Source organism: Bos grunniens, chromosome 13 (genome assembly GCF_055505025.1).
Source record: "Bos grunniens cultivar Pamir isolate PY7600 chromosome 13, Bosgru_T2T1.0, whole genome shotgun sequence".
NCBI lineage: Eukaryota > Metazoa > Chordata > Mammalia > Artiodactyla > Bovidae > Bos > Bos grunniens.
Window position 1 is genome coordinate 31,461,499 of NC_141177.1, and position 13,643 is coordinate 31,475,141.

General features: G+C 39.2%; 1 protein-coding gene across 31 annotated transcripts in view; it reads right to left on the bottom strand.

The window, feature by feature from the left end:
- UBOX5 (U-box domain containing 5) overlaps positions 1 to 13,643 on the bottom strand; it is a 46,659-nt gene that overhangs the window by 14,711 nt on the left and 18,305 nt on the right. For 8 of the 31 annotated variants that reach the window (XM_086333280.1, XM_086333263.1, XM_086333272.1 and 5 more), the window contains one exon: positions 3,027 to 3,199. The exons of 16 other annotated variants lie outside the window; for them this stretch is intronic. The gene's annotated coding sequence lies outside the window, so the exon portion shown is untranslated. The remainder of the gene's footprint in view (positions 1 to 3,026; positions 3,200 to 13,643) is intronic. 7 more of the 31 variants (XM_086333278.1, XM_086333262.1, XM_086333271.1 and 4 more) reach the window with 1 other exon arrangement.

Here is a 13,643-nt window from a genome sequence, read left to right on the forward strand (position 1 = left end):
CATGTTGCTACAAATGGCCTTATTTCATTCTTTTTAATGGCTGAGTAATATTCCATTGTATATATGTACCACATCTTCTTTATCCATTCCTCTGTTGACGGACATTTAGGTTGCTTCCATGTCTTAGATATTGTAAAGAGTGCTGCAATGAATGGGCCATGTTTTCCTCTGGATATATGCCCAGGAGTGGGATTGCAGGGTCATGTGATAGCTCCATTTTTAGTTTTTTAAGGAACTTCCAAGTGGCTGCACCAATTTATATTCCCACCAACAGTGCAGTAGGGTCCCCTTCTCACCACACCCTCTCCAGCATTTGTTGCTTGTGGACTTTTTGATGATACCATTCTGACTGGAGTGAGGAGTTTCACTGTAGTTTTAATTTGCATTTCTCTAATAACTAGCGATGTGGAACATCTGTTCATGTGTCTATTGGCCATCTCTATGTCCTCTTTGGAGAAAATCTATTCATGTCTTCTGCCCATTTTTTAAGTGGGTTATTTTGTTTTGATGCTGTTAAGCATCATAAGCTGTTCATAAATTTTAGAGACTAATCCCTTATTGGGAACATCATTTGCAAATATTTTCTCCCAATCTGTGGGTTGTCTACACATTTTATTATTTCCTTTGCTGTGCAAAAACTTTTGAGCTTAAGTAGGTCCTGTATGTTTATTTTTGCTTTTATTTCCATTATTCGGGGAGATGGATCAAAAATGATGTTGCTGTGATTTATGTCAGAGAGTGGTCTGCCTTATGTTTTCCTCTAGGATTAAACTGTCCAATCTCACATTTATGTTCTTAATCCATTTTGAACTTATTTTTGTGCATGGAGTTAGGGACTGATCTAACTTCATTTTTTTATATGGGGCTGTCCAGTTTACCCAGCACCATTTGTTGAAGAGACTGTCTTTCCAACATTGTATAGTCTTGCCTACTTTGTCAGAGATTGCAATTGACCATAGGTGCACAGGCTTATTTATGGGTTTTCTATCCTGTTCCATTGATCTATATTTCTATTTTTGTGCCAGTACCATACTGTTTTGATGACTGTAACTTTGTAGTGTAGCCTGAAGTCAAAGAGCCTGATTCCTCCAGCTCTATTTTTCAAGACTTGCTTTGGCTGTTCGGGGTCTTTTGTGTCTCCATACAAATTCTTAGATTTTTTTTGTTCTCTATGAAAAATGCCATTGGTCATTTGATAGGGATTGCACTGAATCTGTAAACTGCCTTGGGTACTATAGTCATTTAGACAATACTCATTCTTCCAATCCATGAACATGGTTTATCTTTCCATCTGTTTATGTCCTCTTCGATTTCTTTCATCAGCATCTTATAGTTTTCAGAGTATAGGTCTTTTGTCTCCTTAGATAGGTTTATTCCTAAGTATTTTTCTTTTTGATGCAATGGTAAATGGAACTTCTTGAATTTCTCTTTCTGATCTTTCATTGTTAGTGTATAGAAATGCAACTGATTTCTGTGTATTAATTTTGTAACCTTAAACTTTACCAAATTCATTGATGAGTTCTAGTAGTTTTCTGGTAGCATTTTTAGGACCTTCTAAGTATAGTATCATGTCATTTGCAAACAGTGACAGTTTAACTTCTTTTCCAATTTGGATTCCCTTTACTTCTTTTTCTTCTCTGATTGCTATAGCTAGGACTTCCAAAACTATGTTGAATAAAAGTGCTGAGAGTGGACATTCTTGTCTTGTTCCTGATCTTAGAGGGAATGCTTTCAGCTTTTCACCACCGATTATGAAACTAGCTGTAGGTTTGTCACATATGGCCTTTATTATGTTGAGGTATGTACCCTCTATACCCACTTTCTGGAGAGGTTTTATCATACATGGGCACTGAATTTTGTCAAAACCTTTTCCTGCATCTATTGAGATGATCATATGGCTTTTATTCTTCAATTTGTTGATATGGCGTATCACACTGATTTTTTGATGCTGAAACATCCTTGCATCTGTGGGATGAATCCCACTTGATCATGGTGTATGATCTTTTTAATGTATTATTGGATACAGATGGCTAGTATTTTGTTGAGGATTTCTGCATATATGTTCATCAGTGATACTGGCCTGTAATTTCTTCCTTTTGTGGTATCCTTGTCTGGTTTTGGTATTGGGGTGATGGTGGCCAGGAGAGGCCACAGGGGGTTTTATTCAATTTAAATCTTACCAACTGATTAGCTCTAAAATGGGTACTAATATCCTTATTTTGCAGATGAATAAACTGAGACTCAAAGAAAGATGAAGGTAGGACTCAGATTCTAAATCTTTCTAAACCACTCTGGTTATTGTCTACTTGGACACAATTTACCTTGAAGGATTAACCAGGAAGCTATATGGCTTAAAGCCAGATGTTCTACAGATAACTTACAACCTTTTTCCCCCCTGTTACTTACATCTAGGTTTGGTATCAAAACCTAAAAAAAAAAAATCAATTCTTCCAAACTTACAATTAATGTGGCTATGCTCTTTTGTTGTTGTTTAGTTGCTAAGTCATGTCTGACTCTTTTGTGACCCCAGGGACTGTAGTCTACCAGGCTCCTCTGTCCATGGGATTTCCCAGGCAAGAATACTGGAGAGGGTTGCCATTTTAATCTCCAGATCTTTCCAACTCAGGGATGGGTTCACATCTCCTGCATTGGCAGGCGGATTCTTTATCACTGAGCCATCAGGAAAACCCTGTGGCTATGCTCTACAATGCAGGAATTTAGAAACCTTGACTACTCTTTGCAACATCTGTTGAAGCATCTCACCTCATGAGGCTTCACAACTTTCATGCATGCATGCTAAGTAGCTTCAGTTGTTTCCAACTCTTTGTGACCCTATGGACGGTGCCCTTCTCCAGGGGATCTTCCTGACCCAGGTATGGAACCTGAGTCTCTTGTGTCTCCTGCACTGGCAGGTGGGTTCTTTACCACTAGCTCCACCTGGGAGAGGTTAATTTCTAAGTCAACTATTAAAGCATATGGACCTGTATCTGACCAGACACAGCCTATCTGCTCTCCATAACACTTACCAAAATCTAATTTGAGAGAATATTTATAGAGACTGTTCAGTCCATCCACAATGAATTCTTTTTAGTGCTGGCCTAAGTAGTACCTCTTGCCTCCTGCCTGGCTTCCCTGATGGCTGCTGCATTCATATCCTACACCACCATCTGACAGACTTCTTAGCAATGTGGATCCTCATCTGTAGCAAAAATAAATGTAACACATTTAGAAAAACTCAGTGGTGGATCTGTGAAGATTCACAGGACACCATGGTGGCACCACACATCAACTGAGAGCCATAATTTTAGTCTCTAAAATGTATTACTCCATTGAGCTGCTCCTCAGAGCAGTGTACTGAACCATCCCTATGTTCATCCTAGCCATAACCATCACTGCATTCCTCGCCCCACTGCATATCTATGTGTGTGTGCTCAGTCTTGTTCGACTCTTTGCAACCCCATGGACTGTAGCCTACCAGGCACCTCGGTCCATGGAGTTTCCCAGGCAAGAATACTTGAGTGAGTTGCCACTTTCTCCTCCAAGGGATCTTCCATACCCAAGGATTGAACCTGTGTCTCCTGTGTTTCCTGCATTGGCAGGCAGATTCTTTACCACTACGCCACCTGGGAAGCTCATATACTCTTTACCAAATATTTCATTGGTTCTGTGTGGTTATTAACAAGGAATTTTATATGAAACAGCTCTCTACAGTTGTCAAAATGATCATTCTCTATTCTGCATGGTATCCTCTAGGACTCATGAGAAAAATCTCTTTTTGGTCTTAGTATTAGAACAGTTGCTTCTTCCAATCAACTCAGTATTATAAGTATGAATATGAATCATATAATTGATTATGATCTTTACTTTGGCACTAGAAAGCTCAGAATGAAATCTGTGGCCCAACCCTCAGATTTCTCTCTGCTTGAATTCGTCACTTATTTTTATATAATAAGGTATGTTGTGAAAGCTACCTTAAAATCATTTTGGAAAAGGATGGGGTATAAATAATAAACCACCCTCTTTTAGGCGGACATTTCAGTTGTTTGCAACTTTTTACTACTACACTACTAAGATAAAAATTAAGCAGATTTTACCTTTTATTTATTTATTTTTTATATTTACAGAGTTCCATCGTTTGTGAAACAGAGACTCTGTTTCTTTCAGACTGATCTCACAGAAAGCAGTAGAAGAGCAGTCACTTGGATGGCGAGGAGGTTAGTGGACCTGTGACTCTCAGGAACTTTCCTGCAGTGGCCACAGCTGGGGAAGGGGTGGTGTCTACCCGTTGGTTCTGTCTCCACCCTGCTCAAGGACCACCCTCTTGTGGTTCTGACCTCTCTGACCTTGCCCCTCGGGGGACCTCTTGACTTGGCTGTTGTCATTCCCAATTCATGGATCATGCCTCTTCCTAGAGAAACCTGAGAATTCCTCAAACTGGAAGCTTCAGACGTTCCAAGAGCAAACCAGTTAGTGCTTTGAATTCACATGTTAACAAACAAGTTATTTAGCATCACTCCAAAAGAGTACATGAATTACCTCTAACAGGTAGGAATATGGATGGATAGTTGTTGTTGTTTAGTGGCTAAGTCGTGTTCAACTCTTTTGCGACCCCATGGACTACTGCCATCCTCTGTCCATGGAATTTTCCAGGCAAGAATACTGCAGTGGGTTGCCATTTCCTTCTCCAGATTTTTACCTTTTATACTGTTAATTTTTCTAACCAGTTATTGCTATATTAGGAAAGCTTTTCATTTTTGTATCCTTATTATGTATTTACCTATGTTACTGAACTCACTGATTTTAACACATTTTTAGGAATTTTGGGGGGGTTCTATAATCTCAATGAGAGCCTCTTTCTTAAAACGGTAACTCTTATTTCTCTCATCTTCCTATATTAGCTAGAACTGCCAGAATTACATGAAATAATATTAGAGTTGTCAAGCTTCTGTTCCCATTAGAAAATGCCTCTAGTTTTTCATCCTTGAACATGATGCTGATTGTTAGACTGAAATATTATATGCTTTGGGGCTTCCCAGGTGGCACTAGTGGTAAGGAACCCACCTGCCAATGCAGGAGACATAAGAGACACAAGTTCAATCCCTAGGTGGGGAAGATCCCCTGGAGAAGGGTATGGCTATGCACTCCAGTATTCTTGCCTGGAGAATCCCATGGACAGAGGAGCCTGGCAAGCTATAGTCCACAGGGTCACAAACAGTCGGACATGACTGACGTGACTTAACACGTACATTATATGCTTTGAATTCTGATTGTCTCTATATATTGAGTTTTATTTTTCTTATTTGACAGATTAATGAGATATAACACATTTTACAATTTTAAGCCATCTTTTTATTCCTAATATAGGCTCTATTTGGTGGTAGAAAATTGTTCTTTAAATGTTTTTTAAACTCTACTAAATTTGATTGGTTATATTAATTTTAGATGAAATAATCATTGCACATGCATGTAATATTTACATGCCCTACGCTAAGCACTGGAGTAGAGATAAAAGTGAAATGGTTAAGTGGTAAAACTATTCTGTATGATACTGTAATAAATGGCATTACACATTTGTCAAAATCCACAGAATTGCACAAAGAGTAAACCTTAATGTAAACTATGGACTTCAGTTAATAATAATACATCAATATTGGTTTATCAATTATAATACATAAACCACACTTGTGCAAGATGTTAATAATAGGGAAACTATACAGAAGGGAGAGGATGTACATGGGAATTCTCTGATTCCCATTTCCCATCAAAAATTATTTGATCAATTTTTCTGTAAGCCTCAACTTGCTCTTAAAAAATAGTCCAATAACAATAATAAAAGTGGTAATAATAATAATAAAGAATGATTGGGGGACTTCCCTGGTGGTCCAGTGCTTAAGAATCAGCCTGCCAATGCAGGGCACACGGGTTCAATCCCTGGTCCAGGAAGATCCCTCATGACTTAGGGCAACTACTGAGCACTCTAGAGCCTGTAAGCCACAACACAAGAAGCCACCACAATGAGAAGCCCTCATACCACAACCAGAAAGTGGCCCCTGTTGCAGCAACTAAAGAAAGTTGTGTGCAGCAGCTAAGACCAAAAAAAAAAAGCAAATAATGACTGAGGAAAAAGTGATTGAAAACAAATTAGGACTGGAGATCAAATTGAAACAGAGTGGCAGATCCTTTAAAAAAAAAAAAAACTTACAAATTATAATATTTTTGGGGGAAACAGTGATGCCCAAACACCTCAGGCTTCTACAGGACTCTGGTTGCCACTGACATCTTTGTATGATCTTTCCTCTCTCTGGTTCCAACACTCCTGATTTTTTAAGACAAGTATTTCCTGCCTTAATACTTAATACAGAAAAAAACAATGACTTACCACATGAAAATGCAAATGGTCTCATTCAGGAAGACTGTCTCTTCAGCTCTGCCTAGGAAATAGCTATACTACCTGAACTCACTGCAAACACTGTCCAGGATATACAATACTTACAAACTACAAGTTCCTTATCCAAATTTGGCTTCTAAGAGAGACCAGATCTAAGTATAAATCGGGCAACACAGATCATGGCTAAAGTGACCTACAGTTCAGGCAAGCAGTTTGGAGCCAGACAATATAGTATTATAAGATAGCAAGATAATAAAGATTTATAAGCAGATGACATATCAATTTTTATTACAAAGATTTTCATTACAAAATATTTTAGATAAAAGGATAAAGAAATAATGTAGTAGATACTCTTATATCCACCCCCTAGATTTAGCAAATCTAACATTTTGCCATGTTTGTGTCTCATTAGTGTACCTGACAAAACATGGTCCGCTAGAGAAGGGGAATGGCAAACCACTTCAGTGTTCTTGCCTTGTGATCCACAGAGGCAAAGGCTTTGGCGTAGTCAATAAAGCAGAAGTAGATGTTTTTTTGGAACTCTCTTGCTTTTCCGATGACCCAACAGATACTGGCAATTTAACCTCTAGTTCCTCTGCCTTTTCTACACACAGTTAGTTTTCCACAACAAACTGTGGAAAATTCTTAAAGAGATGGGAATACCAAACCACCTGACCTGCCTCCTGAGAAATCAATATGCAGGTTAAGAAGCAACAGTTAGAACTGAATATGGAACAACAGACTGGTTCCAAATCAGGAAAGGAGTACATCAAGGCTGTATACTGTCACCCTGCTTATTTAACTTATATGCAGAGTACATCATGAGAAATGATGGGCTGGATGAAGCACAAGCTGGAGTCAAGATTGCCAGGAGAAATATTAGTAACCTCAAATATGCAGATGACACCACTGTTATGGCAGAAAGCGAAGAAAAACTAAAGACCCTCTTGATGAAAGTGAAAGAGCAGAGTGAAAAAGCTGGCTTAAAACAACATTCAGAAAACTAAGATCATGGCATCTGGTCGCATCACTTCATGGCAAATAGATGGGGAAACACTGGAAACACTGAGAGGTTTTATTTTTGGGGGAGCTCCAAAATCACTGCAGATGGTGACTGCAGCCATGAAATTAAAAGACGCTTGCTCCTTGGAAGAAAAGTTATGACCAACTTAGACAGCATATTAAAAAGCAGAGACATTACTTTGCCAACAAAGGTCCATATAGTCAAAGCTATGGTTTTTCCAGCAGTCATATATGGATATGAGAGTTGGACTATAAAGAAAGTTGAATGCTGAAAAACTGATGCTTTTGAACTGTGGTGTTGGAGAAGACTCCCTTGAGTCCCTTCTAAGAGTCCCTTGGACTGCAAGGAGATCCAACCAGTCAATCCTAAAGGAAATCAGTGCTGAATATTCATTGGCAGGAGTGATGCTGAAGCTGAAACTCCAATACTTTGGCCGCTTCATGTGAAGAACTGACTCACTGGAAAAGACCCTGATGCTGGGAAAGATTGAAGGCGGGAGGAGAAGGGGATGACAGAGGATGGGATGGTTGAATGGCATCACCAACTGTATGGACATGAGTTGGAGTAAGCTCCGGGAGTTGGTGATGGACAGGGAAGCCTGGCGTGCTGCCGTCCATGGGGTCACAAAGAGTCAGACACGACTGAGCAACTGAACTAAACTGATTCTTACCTTGAGAACCCCCAGAATAGTATGAAAGGCAAAAAGATATAAAGACTGGAAGATGAGACCCACCCCCCAACCTTGGCTTGGCAGATGTCCAATATGCTACTGGGGAAGAGTGGTGAAAGAGCTGCAGAAAGAATGAAGAGGCTGAGCCAAAGCGGAAACAATGCCCAGTTGGGGATGTGCCTGGTGGTGAAAGTCAAGTCCAATGCTGCAAAGAACAATATTACATAGGAACCTGGAATGTTAGGTCCATGAATCAACGTAAATTGGATGTGGCCAAACAGGAGATGCAAGAGTGAACATTGACATTTTAGGAATCAGTGAAGTAAAATGGACAGGAATGGGAGGATTTAATTCAGATGACCATTATATCTACTACTGTGGGCAAGAATCCCTTAGGAAGAATGAACAGCCCTCACAGTTAACAAAAGAGTCCAAAATGCAGTACCTGGGTGCAATCTAAAGAAAAAAAAACCTGACAGAATGATATCAGTTCACTTCCAGGGCAAACTATTCAACATCAAAGTAATCCAAGTCTATGCCCCAATCACTAAGGCTGAAGAAGCTGAAGTCAAACAGATCTACGAAGATCTACAAGACCTCTTAGAACTAACACCAAAAAAAGATGTTAGAACTAACATCTTTAGAACTAACACCAAGAAAAGATCCTTTTCATCATAGGGAGTGAAGTGAGTGAAAATCGCTCAGTCGTGTCTAAGTCTTTGCAATCCTATGGACTGCAGCCTGCCAGGGTCCTCTGTCCATGGAATTCTCCAGGCAAGAATACTAGAGTGGGTTGTCATTTCCTTCTCCAGCATCATCATAGGGAACTGAAATGCAAAAACAGGAAGTTGAAAGATACCTGGGATAACCGGCAAGTTTGGCTTTGAAGTACAGAATGAAGCAGGGCAAAGGCTGGAGTGGGTAGCTTCTCCAAGGGATCTTCCCAACCCAGGGATTGAACCCAAGTCTCCCGTATTGTAGGGGTTTTTTTTTTTTATCAATTGAGCTGCCAGAGAAGCCCAAGAATACTGGGCCTGTATTTTCTCCAGAGGATCTTCCCAACCCAGTAATTGAACCGGGGTCTCCTGCATTGCAGGCAGATTGTTTACCAGCTGAGCTACCAGGGAAGCCCAATGGCATAAAGTGAAGAGAAAAAGAGTCTTCTCATGAGGATGAAAGAGGAGAGTGAAAATGCTGGCTTAAAACTCAACATTTGGGACTTCCCTGGTGTCCAATGGTTAAGACTCTGTGCTTTCAATGCCAGGGGCACGGGTTCGATTCTGATCAGAGAACTAAGATCCCACATGCTGCATGGCACAGACACTAAATAAATAATTTAAAAATAAAAAACTCAACTTTCAAAAAACTAAGATCATGGCATCCAGTCCCATCACTTCATGGCAAATAGACAGGGATAAAATGGAAACGGAGACAGACTTCATTTTCTTGGGATCCAAAATCACTGGATGGTGGCTGCAGCCATGAAATTATGTTCCTTGGAAGATAAGCTATGACAAATCTAGACGTCATATTAAAAAGCAGAGATATCATTTTGCCAACAAAGGTTCATATAGTCAAAGCTATGGTTTTCCAGTAGTCATGTACGGGTGTGAGAGTTGGAGCATAAGAAGGCTGAGTGCTGAAGAACTGATGCTTTCAAACTCTGGTGCTGGTAGACTCTTTGAGAATCCCCTTGACAGCAAGGAGATCAAACCAGTCAACCGTAAAGGAAATCAACCCTGAATAATCATTGGAAGGACTGCTGCTGAAGATGAAACTCCGATACTTTGGCCACCTGAAGAGAAGACCCTGGTGCTGGGAAAGACTGCAGGCAGGAGAAGAAGAGGGTGACAGAAGATCAGATGGTTAGGCATCACCGACTCAATGGCATGAGTTTGAGTAAACTCCTGGAGATGGTGAAGGACAGGGAAGCCTGGCATGTTGCAGTCCATGAGGTTGCAAAGAGTTGGACATGACTTAGCAACTGAACTGAACTGAATGTACATTACTGATAATTTACAGTGTATTACCTTGCAACTTGCTTTTCTATTAAACGTTATTATTTTAAGTTTTTCCATGTTAAAATGTGTATATCTAGTCTGTTCATTTTAACTTCTTCATAGTATTCAATTGTACGACTAAAAACAGAGTTTATTTCTCCACTGACCTATTACTTATATTCAAATTTTTTTAACTATGAAAAAAAAATCTGCAATATTCTCTATAAGTCTTTTTGTGAGGGAAAAAAAGATAAAAGGGTCCTGTTCTCAAGTCTTGAAGCATTACAAAATTCCTCCCAACAGTGATTATGGAATACAAAGGTTTGTAACAGCTGGTAATACAAAGGTTTTTCACAGATGACATTCAAAGTACGGAAGGATGGTCTAATCAATGTTTGTCAATTTGTTTTAAAATCAAGTTATAGGCTAAAGAAAAGAAATATGAACTAAAAGAGCAGGTAATACAAAAGTGCACATAGTGCATTATGTCATGAGACTTGTTTCAGTTTTATACAAATAACTGTAATATATACTATGTTCAATATAAAACATCCTGTGGTTTTTGATGAAAAAGACTGAAAACACCTGCCAACAGTCAGGGAAGAACTCACAGGAGTAACGTCTGAACTAGAGACAACTAAGGCACGTGGCTAAACTCATGGGCAACTTTGAAGAACAGACACCATCTACTAGTGATAAATATTAAAAATGCAATATATGCTCGACCATAGAAGCCAAGAGACAAGAATAGGAACAAAATGGGAAGGGCACTAGGAGAAGGACAGTAAAAGTCAAGGCACAGGAACGGGACAGTGTGAGGCCAGCCAGGAAATGCTGAATATGCCACTTAGCTGGGGGAGGAAGGGCTGGGAAGGGCCCCGAATGTCATGCCAATGGGCTTTAGACTACTTTACATGGAGGGATGAGGCAATATTTTTCCAAACTGTAGATCGAGAATCAAGAACTCAAATTACTGAGCTATAATCAGCATTTTAAAAAATTAAGTAAAAAGAAAGAAGTCAGAATATATCATATATGAGGGTGATCAGTGTTTCGTGAAACTTTAGTTTCAGATATATGTACATATGAAATTATATCTATTCTGGGTTTTGATGAAAAATGTATTTCTTACTAAGTGGTGTAGTAAAAGGATTTGAAAGCTACTGTCCAGATGAAAGTCATAGAAACCTTATAACTAGGGAGAGAAATGACACTAAATGAAAAGTCATCCATTAACCTCCTAGATGACACTAGCAATTTCGAACCACTTAGAGGCAAGTGACCCTTCACAGGATTTCCCTTTCCTCTGGTTGATGTGTTTGCACTATCCTTTTTGTACTACATGAGGGCCTATCTTCGCAAATGGCTTTCTGAAGATATCAAAGAATATCAAAGGACAAACTCAGAAATAAACTAGCTGTCTCAGTTTTTCCCTTGACATTTTGTTTTTTCTAAAAAGAAAGGATTCTTTAAGAGCATGAAGGAGAAAAATGAACTATATATAAGATATTACTGAATAAATATCTCACAAGGATTTCAAAGCTACCTTCTAAGAAATATTCTTTTTTAAAATTTTAATTAAACTTTTTAACGTCATTATAAATCCATGTGCATGGTTAAGAAATAATACAAAGAGATCTCTCATAACTTTAACCAGTTTCCTCAATGGTAACATCTTACATAGTTATAGTACAACATTACTACCAGGAATGAACAATGATACAATCCACTAATTTTACTCAGATTTCACCAGTTTGACAAGGACTCATTTGTGTTTGTCTGTAGATTAAGTTCTATGCAAGTTTATTCTTTGCACAGATCTATGTAATCACTTTTTGTGTACCAAAGTCAAGATACGGGATCATTTCATCACAAGGATTCCGTGTACTGTCTTTTTATTTTATAAATCCAAACACACTATTACCACAGAAGTCTTAAAGTTCCTCACCCAGATATAAGCCCTTTAACTGAAGATTCCAGTTTAATTCCACTATCCACGCTATTGTCACTCGGCTTATTTAACTTATATGCAGAGTACATCATGTAAAATGCCAGGCTGGGTGAAGCACAAGCTGAAATCAAGATTGCTGGGAGAAATAGCAATAACCTCAGATACGAAGATGATACCACCCTAATGGCAGAAAGTGAAGAGGAACTAAAGAGGCTCTTGATGAAGGTGAAAGAGAAGAGTGAAAAAGTTGGCTTAAAACTCAACATGTGAAAAACTAAGACATTGGCATACAGTCCCATCACTTCATGGCAAATAGATGGGGAAGCAAGGAAAACAGTAAGAGACTTTATTTTCTTGGGCTCCAAAATCACTGCAGATGGTGATTACAGCCATGAAATTAAAAGACGCTTGCTCCTTGGAAGAAAAGCTATGACTAACCTAGACAGCATATTAAAAAGCAGAGGTATTACTTTGCCAAAAAGGTCCATATAGTCAAAGCTATGGTTTTTCCAGTAGTCATGTATAGATGTGAGAGTTGGACCATAAAGAAAGTTGAGCGCCAAACAACTGATGCTTTTGAAATGTGGTGTTGGAGGAGACTCTTGAGAATCCCTTGGACAGAAAGGAGATCAAACCAGTCAATCCTAAAGGAAATCAGTCCTGAATATTCACTGAAAGGACTGATGCTAAAAGTGAAGCTCCAATACTTGGGCCACCTGATGCAAAAAGCTGACTCATTAGAAAAGACCCTGATGCTGGGAAAGATTAAAGGCAGGAAGAGAAGGGGACGACAGAGGATGGGATGGTTGAATGGCATCACCAACTCAATGGACATGAGTTTGAGTAAACTCCAGGAGATGGTGAAGAACAGGGAAGTCTGGTGTGCTGCAGTCCATGAGGTCGCGAAGAGTTGGACACGACTGAGCGACTGAACAACAACCCACACTGTAAGAAACAAACTTGAAACAAACCAACATGCTTATTCTTGGTGTACCTGTCACTTAAGTAATAACTATGACTAAGCAGAAAAGTTTTCCTTTTGTATGTTTAGAGTTTTAAGTTGATAAAATAATGGGGCTGGGTTCCTGGGGTCACAGGATGATATAAGTAAGAATAAGGCTACAGATACATGCTCAGAGTATTTCTCGCAGCTAATAGCTGATACAGAACTGGATGTCCAAATGGTGAGAGGCATTTCTTCTCTGCCTCCCTATACTCAGGGTGAGGAAGGGAATGTACAAGAACAGTACTGAAAAGAGATCCAGAGGGAGGGTGACCAACCATATGGTCTATTCAGAAAGTGGAATTTTCAGTGCTAAAAACAGGAAAGTCCCAAGCAAACTGGGACAAACTGGTCATCTTATCTCAAAGGTTTCTGTCTGTGTTTCCTTAAAGCAGCCAAGCAAATCTTTTTGTTGCTGAAGACTCAGAACCTAGCAATAGGGAAGTGTGGAGGGATAATTTAGAAGAGAATAAGGTGACCATGACACTTTGTGAACACCTGTACATCCGTCTTCCTTTGGCTTACAAAGAAGTTGCCATAGCTGAGTTATACAAACTGATTTTTGAGTTTCATGAAAATGTAATGGAAAGTAATTCTGGCAGATACA